The sequence below is a fragment of the Aquila chrysaetos genome, chromosome 10 (genome assembly GCF_900496995.4).
Source record: "Aquila chrysaetos chrysaetos chromosome 10, bAquChr1.4, whole genome shotgun sequence".
NCBI classification, from domain to species: Eukaryota; Metazoa; Chordata; class Aves; order Accipitriformes; family Accipitridae; genus Aquila; species Aquila chrysaetos.
The window spans coordinates 1,961,958-1,976,893 of record NC_044013.1 but is presented as its reverse complement, the minus strand read 5'-3'; the positions used below and the strand labels follow the sequence as shown (position 1 = coordinate 1,976,893).

Below are 14,936 nucleotides of genomic sequence, written 5' to 3'. Positions count from 1 at the left end.
TTTTCGAGCTATATTGTTTGCTAGATTGGTTTGGTTTGCTCTGCTCCCTTCTCTTTGCAAATGTCACAAGGACGAGACCGTGGTGGGAGAGCAGCCCCTGTGGAAGGACGTTTGGAGGAGGGATCCGAATGTGAGGGCTACTTGGGAGTCAAGGTCAGGCAGGTCGTTCTCTGCAAAGGGACAGCAGTAGGATAGAAACTCTCCAAAGCAGCGTGAAAATGATAAAATCGGGAAAAGTGTGAAGGAGCAGGGTACTGGGAGGTATGCGCAGAAGGGCAGAGATAAGGTGGTGGTACTGGATTCTGAAGGCACCGTGATGCTGGCTTAAATAGCAGAGTGAAACAGGAGCATGCTAATGACAGTGGGGCATGCGAGGCAGGAATCGGATCGTGAGGGAGGAGATCCCAGTACTCCTGTTGTGACATTGCCAAATCAAAGTCAAGGTTTTGGCCGCAAGAGCACATGAGGTGAATCAGAGAAGGAATCTGTATGATTAAGCAGCAGCTGAGTGCCAGAAGCGAAGAGATGTCAAGGATAGTATCAGGAGTGTATGTGTAGAGGACAGTGGGTTTATTTGCCATGATAGAAAAGGATTTGAAAGGGAATACAAGAAGCTTGTACTGAGTCTGAGTTGGCAGCAAGAGAATTTGGGAAGGGTGCCAGGAAAAGCGTCACAGATACAAGGCTGAAGTGAGAAAGGAATACAGAGCACAGAGGCAGCTTCAGCAGTCAAGCGGTTAGGAACGGGCACGAAGGGCAAGAGGGCACAGACAGCCAGCTAGCAGGACATGATCCGGGGAGGAAATGACCAAGCAAAAGCCCAAACCCCTGGGAGATGGGTGCAGAAGGGTTCAAGGTTTTGTTCTTTATCTAAGGCATTCAATGGCCTGGGCTCAGCATATCTAAAAGATCACCTAATGCTCCAGGAGGATGACGATGGTGGCACTTATGACAGCTCCTCCGGCAAAACAGAACTTTTACCATCAGGGTGAGGTTCATCTGTGCAGGACTCAGCAGTTTCCCAGGGGCCTGCTAGGAAACTCCCACGGGAACACAGAAACCCCATAAATCTTTCCCCTTCCCCCCATCCACAAGCAGAGTGATCTGCTTTTTCCTAATTTAAACACACAATCTGTAGGGAGGAAAACATTTATACTGTTGGCTTTAAAAAAAAAAACAAACCCTGAAAGTCCTGCCAAAATAGAAACTGTACACAAAGCCCTCCCCATTGAAAGAGGGTGAGAATGGATGAAACAAGACAGATGTTACTTACAGGCTTAGTGAGCTACTGGAAGAAGTATCAGGCAATGATGAAGGAACTCTGGAGTCATTGTGAAACAGGCAAAGATAAAGAGAAAAAACAAATGAAGGAAGCCTGGATGTTTAGAGGACAGAGCATACCAAGGAGGATGGTAAGGCTGACTTGCATCGAGGAGGCAAGATCAGTACATATACATCATTCTGAGATCCAGCATGCAAAAACGATGCATCGCTCTCCCAGCCTACAATGAAGGGAATGGGACTATCCATATGAATGAGGAATGTGGAGGTTTGCAAGCCCTGAAACTGTATTATGATATCTACTGTTGAAACAGTTCTGGAGCTTTTCTTGGGCTCCACTCCATTTCCTGATGCTATGGGCACCCTTTTAAAGTACTAAATAACAGCATATAGTACTTTGCAATAGATTAGGCTACTCCTTCCTCTGCTTCATGTTACTACCTCATGATTTGCGATTGCAGTGTAATGTCCTGGCACATCCTGATAGGAAAATGCAAATGATGCATTTCCATGGCATGGCCTGACAATTTATCGCCCACAAAGAGATAACACCATGTGTATGTTGATTGCATGCTGTTGGTACAACCTTGTTGTTAAAATACAGCCATACCCTTATACCTTGCTGTATGGAACTCAGATGAAAAGAAGATACAATAAAGATTTTCTTGCTGTGCTTTAGAACCTGTTTCCTCTTAACACTCATCAGTTAAACCTATTGACTTCAAATGGGACAAAGTCAAGACCCTGTCCAAAATGGGGGCCTGTATTTTTGTTCCCCAAAATATAGGTAACATTCACTGAAATGCAAAAATGATTATTTCTGGGATCTCAAGATAGATGGTGAGGTAGATGATGGTCAAGTGAATTTGACTTGATTCCAACCAACTCCACTGCCATTGGCAAATGCACTAAGCAAAAGAGCTCGGGGGCCATGGCCAGTGGCCACCTAAGGTAACCCGCAGCGCATTGCTGCTCGGATGCTGGCTAAGCTGGCAGCTCGTGAGAGCTCGTGTAGTTAAATGAGTTGTGGCAGGCATCACCATCATTGTGCAAGCTGGTTTATGAGAGGCCTGGAATAAAAATCAGCAGGAGTTAGAAGGTGGTTGCTTCAGGTCTCCTGTAGCACGTAAGAAGAGCGTGATGACCTGCTCAGCACCGCAATTCATTGCATTAACTTAGCTCTCATTCCTGTGAATTATCTGTCAGCACATCATGATTCACATAATCTGTTTGCTACTTGTAATTATCCTAAATGGTTTAAGAAAGGCAATTTTAGACAAAATACTTGCTTTAAAAGCTCTAGGCTTCTTTGCCATTTCTCCTGAAAAAAGCTATTGAAGAATTTAGCACGGCTGTCAGCAGAAGGCCCAGACTGTTGAGATGTTTGGGAGCATGGGTGGAGACTACAACGTGTTATCAGAGGTACACGTAAGTCGGTGTTCATCGTTCCTGCTAAAAGCATACCTAGTGCCAGCCGGGCTCAGGCTGCAGCCTTTCACCAGCAGTGGGTCCTTTGCTAGGCTCCAAGAGAGGTTCAGCGCATGGAGCGACCTTAGTTCTGCTGTCTGATTTCTACACTGCTTCACCCCTAGGTAGGGTTCGTGACAGGTTAACATCCAGCTGTTTACCAGCGCTTGGTGCCTATGGTTTAAGTTTTAGCTGCCTAGCAGCTTGGCTCCAGGGAGAAGCGGGAGGTCAGCAGTCCAGAGGCAGAGACATCTCATGATGTGCAAAGTGCTGCTGAGGGCTGGATCCAGCTTGTCGTACTCACCTGACAGCAGTAGGTCTAGTCAGGAGAGCTGGCGAACTTGAGCCACAAGAGGAAAGGGACGATTGTGAAATTGGATGGCATTTCCCTGTCACTATGGAGTCACTAAGGGAACAGGCATATTTTCTTCCTGTTTACATTTAACATTTCACCAGTAGCTCTGCACCCATCTCTGGTGAACTGCAGCCACAGTTTTCAAGCCACATTGACACACCATGGCGATAAAACTTGCCAGAGCTTTTTTATGGTCTGAAATAAAGAGGGTCCCTGGCGGGCACGGGGCTGGCTGCGCTGGGCCTGGGCTCGCCGCAGGATGCTGTGGTGCAGGATGCTGCATCACGGCGGGCTGAGAGGAGAGGTACGCATGGCCTCCGTTTTGCTGAAACGCCCACTGAGGCTGCAGCCGCTGAGGTACGGGTGAGGGCAGACTGGAAGGTTGCCCAGATATGTCACGGGGGTGAAACTGCTCCCCAGAGAATCCGGAACAGCAAGGTACAAACTACATTTCGTCGGTACGTGTGTGAGACTGAACCTCACTGGGAAGTCAGGCTGGAACTGGGGTTCCACCAGAGTGACTAAGAGGGTGCCGCCACACTTTCTGGGTCCATCTTAAAGTGCAGTAGCTCGTGGCTTACACCCAAAGGTATTCACATTTCATTCAGGACTATACACACCCACATCATACCACACAGGGGACATTTGCAATACATAATTCACCATTTATTCACAATACTGTGAATAAAAAAGTGAATTTCTTCCCAGTGGTTGTGGCAAGTGCTTTAGTGATCCTCCATTTCATTGCAGAAACAATTTCATTGCAAAAGAGTTTTCATTTCATGTTGTGATGGTGAAAAGCGACAGAGTCCCCAGCTGCACCAGTAAGAGCAGCAGGCTCCAAGCACGGGGCTGTCACAGGGGATTAGTCATGTCCTTAGCCACAGGACGGCCGCGGAGAAGAACAAATCTTGCATCCTACTGTTTACAGGCTCCTTTCACAGTCAATGTTTTTCTTCCCTACAGAATACAAAATTACACAAAAATGTAAGCTTCCTGACCTTTACCTGATGGCCTTTCTTTCCGAATGTGAGAGAAAAGGCTGTGGTTTTGTTCCACAAGGTGTGCGGACAGCCTTCTCTAGCCAGACCAGCCAGCTGCTTGTTGGCGAACGGGTGAAGGCCACTTCCCACTTCCCTCAGCAGGGATTGAGGTGCCTGGCAGCTCGGCGGGCTGGGACCAGCTCACCAGGACAGAATGTGTCCCACTGTCCTTGCGCTCTTCCTTCTTACCATTCCTCTGCACTAAACAGTAGAACACCCCTTTCTAGGATCCAAGCCAGATATGACTCAAAGACTCTGCGATTCTGGGGGTTCTGCAGTGTTTTACTTGCTGAGCTGGGATTAGTGCCTGCAGAATAAAAGCACTCCCATGCTGCTGTTTGCTCTTTGTGCAATATCCCTTTGAGTACACTTTACAGTATCTTGGTTGATACTGTAGTAGATACACAGCATGGTATCTTTAAGTACAATGACACAGCCACACAAACGGAGGCTCAGCACTTCCTATTGGGGATACAAGTCACATTCCCCACCCCAAGATTAAAGGCACATTAAATATTTATATAGCTGTCACGCCTAGAGGCCCCATCAGGATTAAGGTCCACAGTACTTGGTGCTCTCAAAATTTATGATAAGAGCCAGTCTCTGCCCCAGAAGAATGCAGCCCCAGCTCAGGCTTACCCACTGCCCTGGGGTGGTTGTTTGCCTGCGCTGCCCTGCCATGCCTGTTTCATAAACCTTCTGCTTGCGGAAAGACCAGTTGTGTTATCAGTGGTACTAAAGGGTGGAGGCTTTGTTTTAACGCTGAGTTCTGGCTCCCGTTTGTTTAACAGACGAGGACCCTCCGCTAAAAATGCCCGACTTCTGTAAGGTGCACCATTCCTGAAGCGGGCGGGGTGGGAGCTGGGAAAAAACCAAACCGTACGGCACAGGAGATGCTTTCAGCATTGAGAAGTACCTCTTCTCATGGAACAACCTTTTCCCCATTACAAGAAGAGGATTTCTGGTAGGTAGAAGCACAGTCCTCGACCGTGGGAGGCCTACATTCAATTTCTGTTCCTCAGATGTCCCGGGCAAGTGACTCTGCTTCTTCCTTGTGCAACTCCTTAGCTATCAAATATTGCTGCTTCACCCAGGCGTGTTGCAGGCATTAATCAAGGAAGCAAGACCGCCTCAGGCGGGTGGCCTGCGCGTGGTAGCGGGATGGGCGCGCTTGCTCACCGCTGGCCGTGATGTTAACCACCGGTTTCACAATTAGAAGAGGCTTCGGCAGCAGAACCAGTGGCTGGAAGTGACTAAGCCCAGGACTGGGGATGGGGTGAGAGTAGCAGTTTCTGGTCAGGGCAGCCTGGCGTTGCCTGCAGAGGAAATCCTGGGAGGAGGTGACCTTGGAGGGAAGTGCAGGGGTGGGATTGGGACCTCTCACGGGCTGCGACAGCAGTGGCATCAACGGCACTTGTCTCTGAATGCAAGCCTGCCTGCAGAAATACAGCCTTGCGAGTAAATAAGATCTAGCACTCAGCAATCCAAGCATGTGCGTAACATGCCCTTAACCATCATCTTTATCCACATCTGGAAGATTATTGAATGTCTTCCTCTAGCAACTCGAAGCACTTGCTCCCCATGCTGCCTGCGGTGTCTGAAGTGGTCAGCTTTAGCACAACAAAGCAAGCGAGGCCGAGCTCACCTTTACCTCCAGCATGACTTGTGGCTCGCAGCATGCCTAGGGAAGATCCTTACGTGAGGCGCGGGGCATAGCTCAAAGGCACAGAGCCAGACGCAGCGCATCGCTGTGGGCCAAACTGCGGAGGAGTAAGCCAAGTACAATACCTGCCGCTACTGCTGCGTTTGTGCCTTTCTTTCCCTTGCTGCTTCCCATGACCTGCTTATTCACGTGCACGTTCCTGTACATTATCACGCTGCAGCACAGTGCAGAGAGGAGTGCTCGGGCATTTTTGCCAGCGTATTCGCTGGGACTTCATTAGCCTCCAGGGATCTGCTTGTGAGATGAATTTAGGTCTCTAATAATCTGTTCGTAGGCTGCTGCCTCACACTCCGCGTGCATTGCCAGTGGTACGCAAATGGCCCGGCTTGATTTGCCAGTGTGTTTGAACAGGTCACCCCAGAGATCCCAGCACCCCCAGAGCAGCACTTGCTGGGTGACTGGTGAGCTCTTCCCCCCGAGCACCGAGCAGAGGGCTGCTCTGAACAGCTCTGCCGAACTTTGTCCCCCCGAGAAGGGAGTTCATCCCGGTGAGATAAACTGCAGCCCTTTTGATCCCTGTTCCAGGAACTGGCTGTCACAGTCCTCGCTGGACCACATCTGCACGAGCTGTGTTTTTGTGAGGGAACCGTGCCAGGGAGCTGGTACGACACACCGGGAACCTTTCCCTGGCTGAAGGTGAGCCGTACAGAGCCATGCCCCACCACGCGCGCTGCTGCTCTGCATTCCCCGCGCTGTGTGTGTTCCCTGCTAACCGTGAATGTCAAAGTGCCTGGAGCTGCCATTTTGTTTATTTTAAGGATGGCAATGACTAACATCTAGGTATCGCCTTTCAGAACTCTTAAAAATAGAAGTTAAAAAACTGCTTCACGTAACCCTTACCGTGTAATACCTTCCTGGCTGGGAGGAAGAGACCAGCCACAGTAGCAACAGGACGTGAGTGTTTTGGAAATTAACTCTGATCCAGAGAGAAGCATAATTACAAGTTATTTATACAGAGCCTTTTTCCTTCACAGACTGCGCAAAAAGTGGCTCAACAGAATGATTCCCATTTCACAGCAAAACAGAGGCGGGTTGCTCAGACAGTAGCAGAGCTGGAAGAGGATCTGGATACTTCAGCTGATTTCAGCCTACTTGACTACAGCTTCCTTGCCTTGTAATAAATATACGATCAGTAAAAGATAATTCTGTCATGGTGCTAAAGGCAATTAGACATACAGGATTCATCATTTATGTTTTCAAACGTTTAAAGCTCCCTGTAGAATGACTGCCTTCTGCCAGTCCTTCTTTACAGGGATGAGAAAATAGTCCCTTCCCTGATTTCTTGCGAACCGGCGTTTCCCAGCTGTGTGTATCATCAGTGAATCAAATAAAGACAAATCTGGCCTCTCATTTCCAGTTAAGCCTGTCATGTTATATGGCACTACATAATATGTCAAGAAACCAACGCAGCTGATCTGGTGTGTCATTGCCGCAAAAGGAAATGAAAACAAATACAGATTTATGAAAGAAGGCCCATTTTTGGCACCAGGCAAGGATTTCCTGGCTGACTGCTAATACCAAAGTGCAGATCATCTATTTTATGTTAGCAAAGGGAAATCCCAGCAATTCATGCCACAGCATTAAAACACAGGATTCTAAAAATAGCATTAAAGAACTGGACTGGAAACAACAATAAAAACGAAAAAGCAAACCTTGTCTTTTTGTTTGCTTGCTTGCTTTTCTGAAAGTAAGGATGCTAAATTCAACTCCAAGAGCTAATTTCAAAATGACAGGGCCTGAAAGGCGAGATGAGAATATCAAAATATCCAGGTGGCTTGCGTGGGACGGCTGCAGGAGACTCTTCGCCCTCCTTGGCGTGGTTTCTGCTGCAATCTCATCCTTCGTAAACGGCCAGGGAGACGAGCACTCTCCACTGGCTTGGGAAGTGAGGACAGCAGGGAGAGGACTGACGGGCTGTGGACAGTCTGAGGATAAAGAAGAGACCCCAGGTCTCTCATGGATCTCCCTGTCCTCCCACTCAGTTTCTCCCAGAGGTCTAACTCTCCCCTTCCTCTATACCCAAATGTACTTGGAGGCTTCACTGTCTTCCACCGTTTTAGGCATCCCTGTCCTCAGCCCTTACACTTCAGAGCTTTTACCAAGCTAAATCAGCATACTACAGATGCAAATGCCAAGCAAGCCCCAACCAGCGCATGGCACAATTTAAGGTAACTGGGTTTCAAAAGCAAGTTAGTGAAATCAGTTCAGTTCCCCCAGAGCCAGTGTTTAGTCAGTGCATTGTTTGGAGGAAGCACACCGAATTAGGACCTGTCTGGTGCAGAGCAGAGATACAGGTGGAGATAAGTGGGCACTCAGGGTGAGCAGTCAGGAGAAGATCATGGCAATTCAGAGATACGTAATCCAGGCTGCATGGCTTTCAGAATTCAGCTTTTTATTTATCTGTCTCGTTGCAGGACATGTAAATCCTCACACAGAAATGTCGTAAAAGACAAATCATCAATTTAAGAATGAAAAAATATTACACGGAGGAGCAGAAAAGAACAGAAATACTTTTGAAGATGACTGCAGGGAAGGAAAGAGAGTATCTGGATAGTCCTGAGGCTTTCCAGGCCTCTGAGAATTACCCACAAATGCAGCTTGCTTTCATTTTAAAAAGGTAGTGAGTTGAATTTAGTGGGGTTGTGTACTGCCTCAGGTACCCCAGCAATCGCCTTCTGTAAATGGGTTTTCTGCGAGGGGACAGCAGGAAGGCATCACGTAGCAGAAGATAACACGTTGTGTGCTGGCAAGCAGCAATGGGAGGCAGTTTGTGGTGGGATTCCAGCTGGATGAAACGACTGCTACTGCACACAAGGACATTTTTCTATTTAAATCTTACGTTTGTTTAGGATTTTCAAAACTTGCTCCTCTAAAAAGGAGGGTGATTTCCCAACCTCCACGTGCTTTACCACAGTTTTGTCATTCCTTTTCAACTGTGTTCATTTTTGCCATGATCCTGATAATTAATCCACATTGATACATGTTGAATTCAGATGCTTCACTGTTGGACCTGCAAGTTGGTAGTGTTTGGTCCCATACAACCTAGGCCCCTCACTCCAGGGTGCGTGTGGTGAGGCAGGGATGAGAAACAGCTTCACTGCTGAACCTGCTGCTTCTTGCAGTTACATTCCCTCAAACCCACAGGGAGAAGAAGAAACAGGGCAGAATCTTTTCCTTGCTGAGGGCCCTTCAAATACCATTGGGAGACCACACATGAAAACACATCTAATGTTATCCCACCATAACGTGGGAAAAATCAAGCATCCCTAGGCCAGAGAAATTATGTCAGCAGCTGCAGGTTTCTCATAGCTGTCTTAAATACACAGTGTCCTTAAAAATACCAGCTCAGTTTGCTCAAGGATGGAGGATGGTTGGGACTCACAGTGTTGTCCCAGGAGATGAGCAATCCTTGTAGCATTATTGTCCCAAGGAGATCCTCTGGGCGTTCTCCTATGCATGACTCCCTTTGCAAACGCCTCTTCTTTGGCAGGTTGAGAAAGCAAAGTTTATGAGAATTTCTAGTGTTTTTCCCTTGGAAACAGAGTTTCTCAGGGAATTACACTGTCTGAGTGGAAGAGGTCAGGACCATGCAGTGGGGTATTTATACAGCTGGCTGATCAGTTTGCCTTTGTATAGTTTTTCCAGAGGTCTAGTTATACATGGACCTACCAATTCATTCTCAAACCTGACTCATTAAAATTCATTAAGTAAGCACTTTGGTATGGCAATATCCAGGATTCCTTTTCCATATTTTTTAGCATTCTTGCTAATCCATAAAATTTAGCAATTCAGAATGAAAGCCACAGTTAGAAAGAGCTAATGAGGTCCTCCTGTAAGGGTCTGGCCTCCACTGGGTGTGTATGTACAATTCCCATTAACGTTAATTGGCCTTACACAGGCACAGCAAAGGGAAAATGTACCCTAGAAGACAGAAAAATCTACTTATTTTGTCCAGACAGGTAATGATCCCCTGTTCCACAGCTGGGGCTGGTGACAGCCTTATTTGGTACAATAGCTACAGCTATTTTTGCTTTACCTCCCTCTCAAAAGCCACAAGACACATTGCAGACGAAAAGGTTGCCAAATAAATTCAGTCACATTATTTATGCTATAACAGCACATGATTTAATACAAAAAGAAAAATAAAACCCAAGCCCACTACTAGCACCCTGTATCAGGGGAGCGCCTAGCATCTGCTTAACTTTCCCCGTGTATCTGAACTGTAGATAAGATTTAAATACATTTCTGGCTTGGACCTACAGTGAAATCAGCAAAAAAATCTCAACTGATGATGCAAGGTGTTGGGAGTCTTGCACTCTTTGTACCCGTTGCTTTGCCGGCAGACCAAGACGGCCAGCTACAGCCAGGCTGCTCCAGGGCAAGAGAGGAGAGCGACCGATGTCAAGAGTTATCGGAAAGGCTCATCGCGGACGTGGCATTCCCCCCTGCTGTCCCCGTAGCCTTGTGCCGCTAGCGTAGCTAATCTGTTGCCGTTACCCAGCTAATCCTCCCCACCGTGCTCGCACGTCCATCGAGCGCTCTTCCCCCTGCACCGGCTGCCCTCAGCGGGACTCTGAGCCTCTCAGGGCAAAGATCATCTTACTGGTTTGCACGTTGCCTTTCGCTGCGGGCTCGCTGTCCTCCGGCCGTTATCAAAATACAGCTCCTTTCAGTTGTTATTCCTTCCCAAGACAACCGTCGTAGTCTTTCCTGTCCTTCCTCCTCGAGAAGAACTGCTGCCATGCTGTTACCACAGCCCCTTCACCGCAAACACGACGGCGATGACTTTGCGTGCGTGGCTGTAGGGCTGAACAGCAGCTGAGACCTTACTGCTGGGTCAGCGTGGAGCCTTCACAGGACCTCGCAGCCTCCCTTTCCCTCCACTCGAAAGGGCCAGACCCCTGAAAGTTGTTGATTTTCACCTTTTACTTCAGCGCTGGAGGAGACCTGACCAGTGCCTCCAGACCCAGCCAGCGCAGCTTCAGCGCTGATTGGAGCTGAACCAAGCCGTAGGCTGAAAGTTGTTCCCATAACTATTCAAATAAAGTATTTCCCCAACCAGGACCAATGACAGCAAACAGTCTGTGAAGTGACAAAGGAAGTCTTTCTTGAATAAGTTTCATGAGAAGGAAAGCGAGAACATGGACTGAGGAGTTTTGTTTCAGGTCAGATTAAGAAGCCGACTTTCGTTAGCCGATGTTTGCCCGCGTGGGAAGGAGCCGGGAGAGACAATGTCCTTCTGCTCCACACCGTCACAGGGGCACGAGAAGTGCCTGGGAAGGGGCCAATACTTCTTTGATCTGCGAGGGCCAAGACAACGCAGCGTTTCATTAGAACCCTCGTGTGCAAGCAGCGCCATTTACTAGACCAGGATTCAAACGCTACCTATTGAAACAGTCAATGGAGCGGCTATAATCCGGCCCCCTGTATGTGAAGGTGGACTCAGGACGTGCTGTGAACTCTCCTGGTTAGCCGAGGACACAGACGGGTCTTCTCAAGCCGTGCAGGAGGCACCAGGTCTGTGCTCGCTGCCCAGCGAGGTCCCCCCACACTGCAGCTGCCCGCTAGAGCGGTTCATGCTCGAGCAAACCTGTACTCGTGACACATGCAAAACTTGAGCCGTTAAAAGCCATTTCCATGAAATCCACAACAAAATTTCCTTCTTAGGTAAGGCGCATTTAAAACCAGTCAGGTTTTTCTGGGGGGTGGGGTGTTATTATTGAAACTACACAGCAACGAGAGGCAATTCCCTACGACTAACGAATTCTATTCCTCTGTCCTCTAATCCCACCGACTCCTACCGAAGGATGTCAGCAGCGGACACGGCGCTGGATTACCCCGCGTCAGACTCGTAAAGGAAATTGTTAAAATTCACTATCGTTAAAAAGGTCAAGTAGTTTGGAGGTGTCCTGACAAGCTGAGGGAGGCTTTTTAAGCGCTGGCAGAGGAGCTGCAGGCTGTGCGGCCAGCCTGGGAGCTGTCGTGCAGCCAGCCTCCCTCGCACACATCTTGCTGACCCAGTCGATTGCATCACTCGGTCTCCTGAGGCAGAATCTGCATTTTTCCACATGGGCCCATATGGTACATTGAATTGAATAATGAATTCCTATTTCCGGAGGAGAGGAGCTCTCCAGCAAAGTGATGATTCTGGGAATTTTGGAGGAGGATGGCGGCTGGGGCTAGGGAGGAAGGTCTGTGACAAGCAGAGGGAAAGACCAAAGGCTTTCCTTCTCACCCCTGCCAGGAGGGTGCCAGGCCCACATATATACATCTGTGTTCCTGGGCGTCTTCCAGCTGATTTTTGGAGAATGCTAGACAGGAAATTGATGCCACAGGGCAAATATTCATTCTTCCCAACTTCCCTCCCAAAGCAAGCACAGATTTGCACTGGCTAGACTCGCTTCCTGCAGAGCACCGTGGCTTCCCCCAGCACGTTCAGAGCATGGCAGAATTGACTAAAATGCGTGCAAGTGCGGAAAGACAAACAAACGAAAGCTTGCCAGATGTTTGCAACGCAAACCTAAGGAACACAGAGCTCACGGGAGAAGCTGATGCTCGTGTTGCACTTCCAAGCCAGGCTGGAGATGCTGCCAAGCCTGTAGCCGAAGCAGGAGTGTGGTATTTTGATGCCGCATCCCTTAGAGTCAGGTAGATGTACTACCGCGTTTTCCATATTTGCATCCTGGAGTTGCCCATTGCAGGGAGAGGTTAGAGGTGATGAGGATTTCGCTCGTTAGAGGCATCAAGGTGGCTCGCAGCCGCAGCCGTGCTCCTCTGTGCCTCGCCACGCTCCCCGCTCCCTGCCCCTCGGCCGAGATGCCCAGAGCAAGCTCCCGCTGAACTTTGCGCTCCTGGGCTGTGGGATTGACTGGCTCCGCAGGGGAGCTCAGCTTTGCTGGCCCTTGCTTGTACCTTATTACTGTTCTCCCCAGGGTTTGCATTCAGCGTCGATTGTAATCCTGCCCGAGTCTGTCGCCCAGCTTATGATCCGGACAGCAGGCAACATTCCCCGTGAAGAGGAGTTAATGGGTAAGAACAACCTAGTGTGGCATTTGTACATTTAGTCGTGCTTACTTCAGCTGTTACTGCACTTTTGAAGTGTTATCAGTGAAAAATCATTCATGGAGAGCTCTTGCAGCTTTTGACACAGCCCCTCGTGAGAAGCTCTTAGCAAAGCATGCAGGCTGTAGGGGAGAGGTAAAGCCTGGCTGCCAAGTAAGTGCTGCGTGCGTGAGAGAAAAGGGGAAAGAAAAAAGAGAAAGAGCTATGTACCACCCTGGAAAGAGCATGATGACAGCATTTCCTCGCACTTCTGTTAATGCTCAACCTAGAAGATGAAGTGAAGAGCAAGGCAGCAAATCCTCTCCGTACCGCAAGCAATTCGGCAAGAGCTTGGCAGGACCGTAGCAGAGTAGCTCGCTGAGCAATACGCCAGCGCACGAAGCGCAGGGAAGGCACAGGCGAGACCCCGTGTATCAGAAGGAACAATCTGAACAACTCACATGCCGAGTTCTGGTGTTGTGACGACCTCCGCGAGCAGAAACAGAGACATCTGGGGAGGGCAGATGAACTCTGCGTGGTGTCGAGTGAGCCTGAAGTGAGAGCCTGAAGCGAGAGCCGTGGCTCTGGCTCTCGCAGCCCCTCCCTGCCGCCAGCGATTAAGTTTATTTGCATTCCGGCCCCAACGGTGAGGAGGCTTGGGGGCACGTTCTTCCTCGAGGTAGCTCCATTCAACGCACACACAAGCTGGGCCCATTGGATATTAAAGCAGAATGAGCAGCAGGTCCCTAACAGCACTGGGTTTATAGCAAACCCTTGCCTGGATACAGCCAGCAACAGTTTTAGTCTTCCTTCAGGACAGATCTTTAGCACCAGCTCAAGAGAAAAGTTCCAGCATCTGTTCCCCACAGCCAGGGGAGGCTAGTAGGAGGACGGGAGCATTAAGGAGCCTTTTTGGTGCTTCTCTTTTCGGCTAAAACCGTTGCTAGTTCTTCATTCTCCCTCGGCGTGAGCGTCTGCCCAGACAAAAGCATCTCCCCACGGCTGCTCTCGGCGAGACGTGCGGGTTCCCCGAGATCCTGGGCTGGGGCAGCCACCGCCGCCGTGTCCCGCACCTCGTCCCCAGCACCCCGGGCAGAGGGGCACCGGACCGTGCACCTTCTAACCGGGATGCGCAGCTAGATTCGGCCTCTTCTCGGAGGGCAAGCGAAACCAAAAGATGTTCGAAGAAGGGCAGCGGGAGCAGTTAGAGGTTTGGGAGCCCGTGTATGCAAAGGGAAAAGCAGGCAGTCCTCTCCTTGACGCACACGTTGAGGCGTGCAGGGCTCAGGTAGCCTAACACAGCTGGAATACAGCGGCGCTAAGCCCGTACAGCTGTTATTCACGTAAAGCCACTGCGATGGCTGAGGAGAGTTTCCAACACCCGCGTTTCATCCCCTTTTAAAAACAAAAGACACATAAATCACTGGTGATCCCCATCTCGCAACCCTTCCTCAGCCCCGGCCGAGCGCCGGCGGGACAGCAGCCCCCTCCAAACCCCTGTGCTGAGCGCAGGGAGGGGGACGGGGCCGCGTCCCCCCCGGGGAGGAGCTGCCGCCGTCCCGTGCCTGCCTGCGCTGTGCCCGGGCGGGAGATAACAGGGGAACGACCGGTTCCCAGAAGCACAACCGGTTACCCACGGCTTCGGAAAGAGCAATGTCGACCGCCTGTCTTTGGACGTCTTTTCCTTTCAATCAGCTATTTGGGTGCTGATGGAGGACCTGACAGCGCTGCTAATTAACACCTGCCCCGCGCAACACCCGCTGTCCCAGCACGTACCTCCTGCACGCTCGAGAAATTTTATCAAGCTGCATAAATACCACTTGGCGACAGAACGAGAAACCTCCAATACTTCTAAGGAACACTTCACAACTCAAGCAGTAAATTAAACCTGACCCGCAAGAGCTCGTTCACAAGAAAGTCCTGTACGAGCGCGGGGCGATAGGAAGAATTCGCCTTCTCCCTCTGGAGAACCTCCAGCGCAAGGGTCAGACGTGGCGGGGAGCGACTGAGTAGGGTTAAGTGCAGT

At 49.6% G+C, this 14,936-nt stretch overlaps 1 long non-coding RNA gene across 1 annotated transcript; it reads left to right on the top strand.

Moving 5' to 3' along the window:
* Positions 1-5,988: 5,988 nt before the first annotated feature.
* LOC115347746 lies at positions 5,989-7,520 on the top strand. Its single transcript, XR_003925602.2, has 2 exons — positions 5,989-6,505; positions 6,844-7,520. It is a non-coding gene; the product is annotated as an uncharacterized LOC115347746 (long non-coding RNA).
* Positions 7,521-14,936: the final 7,416 nt, after the last annotated feature.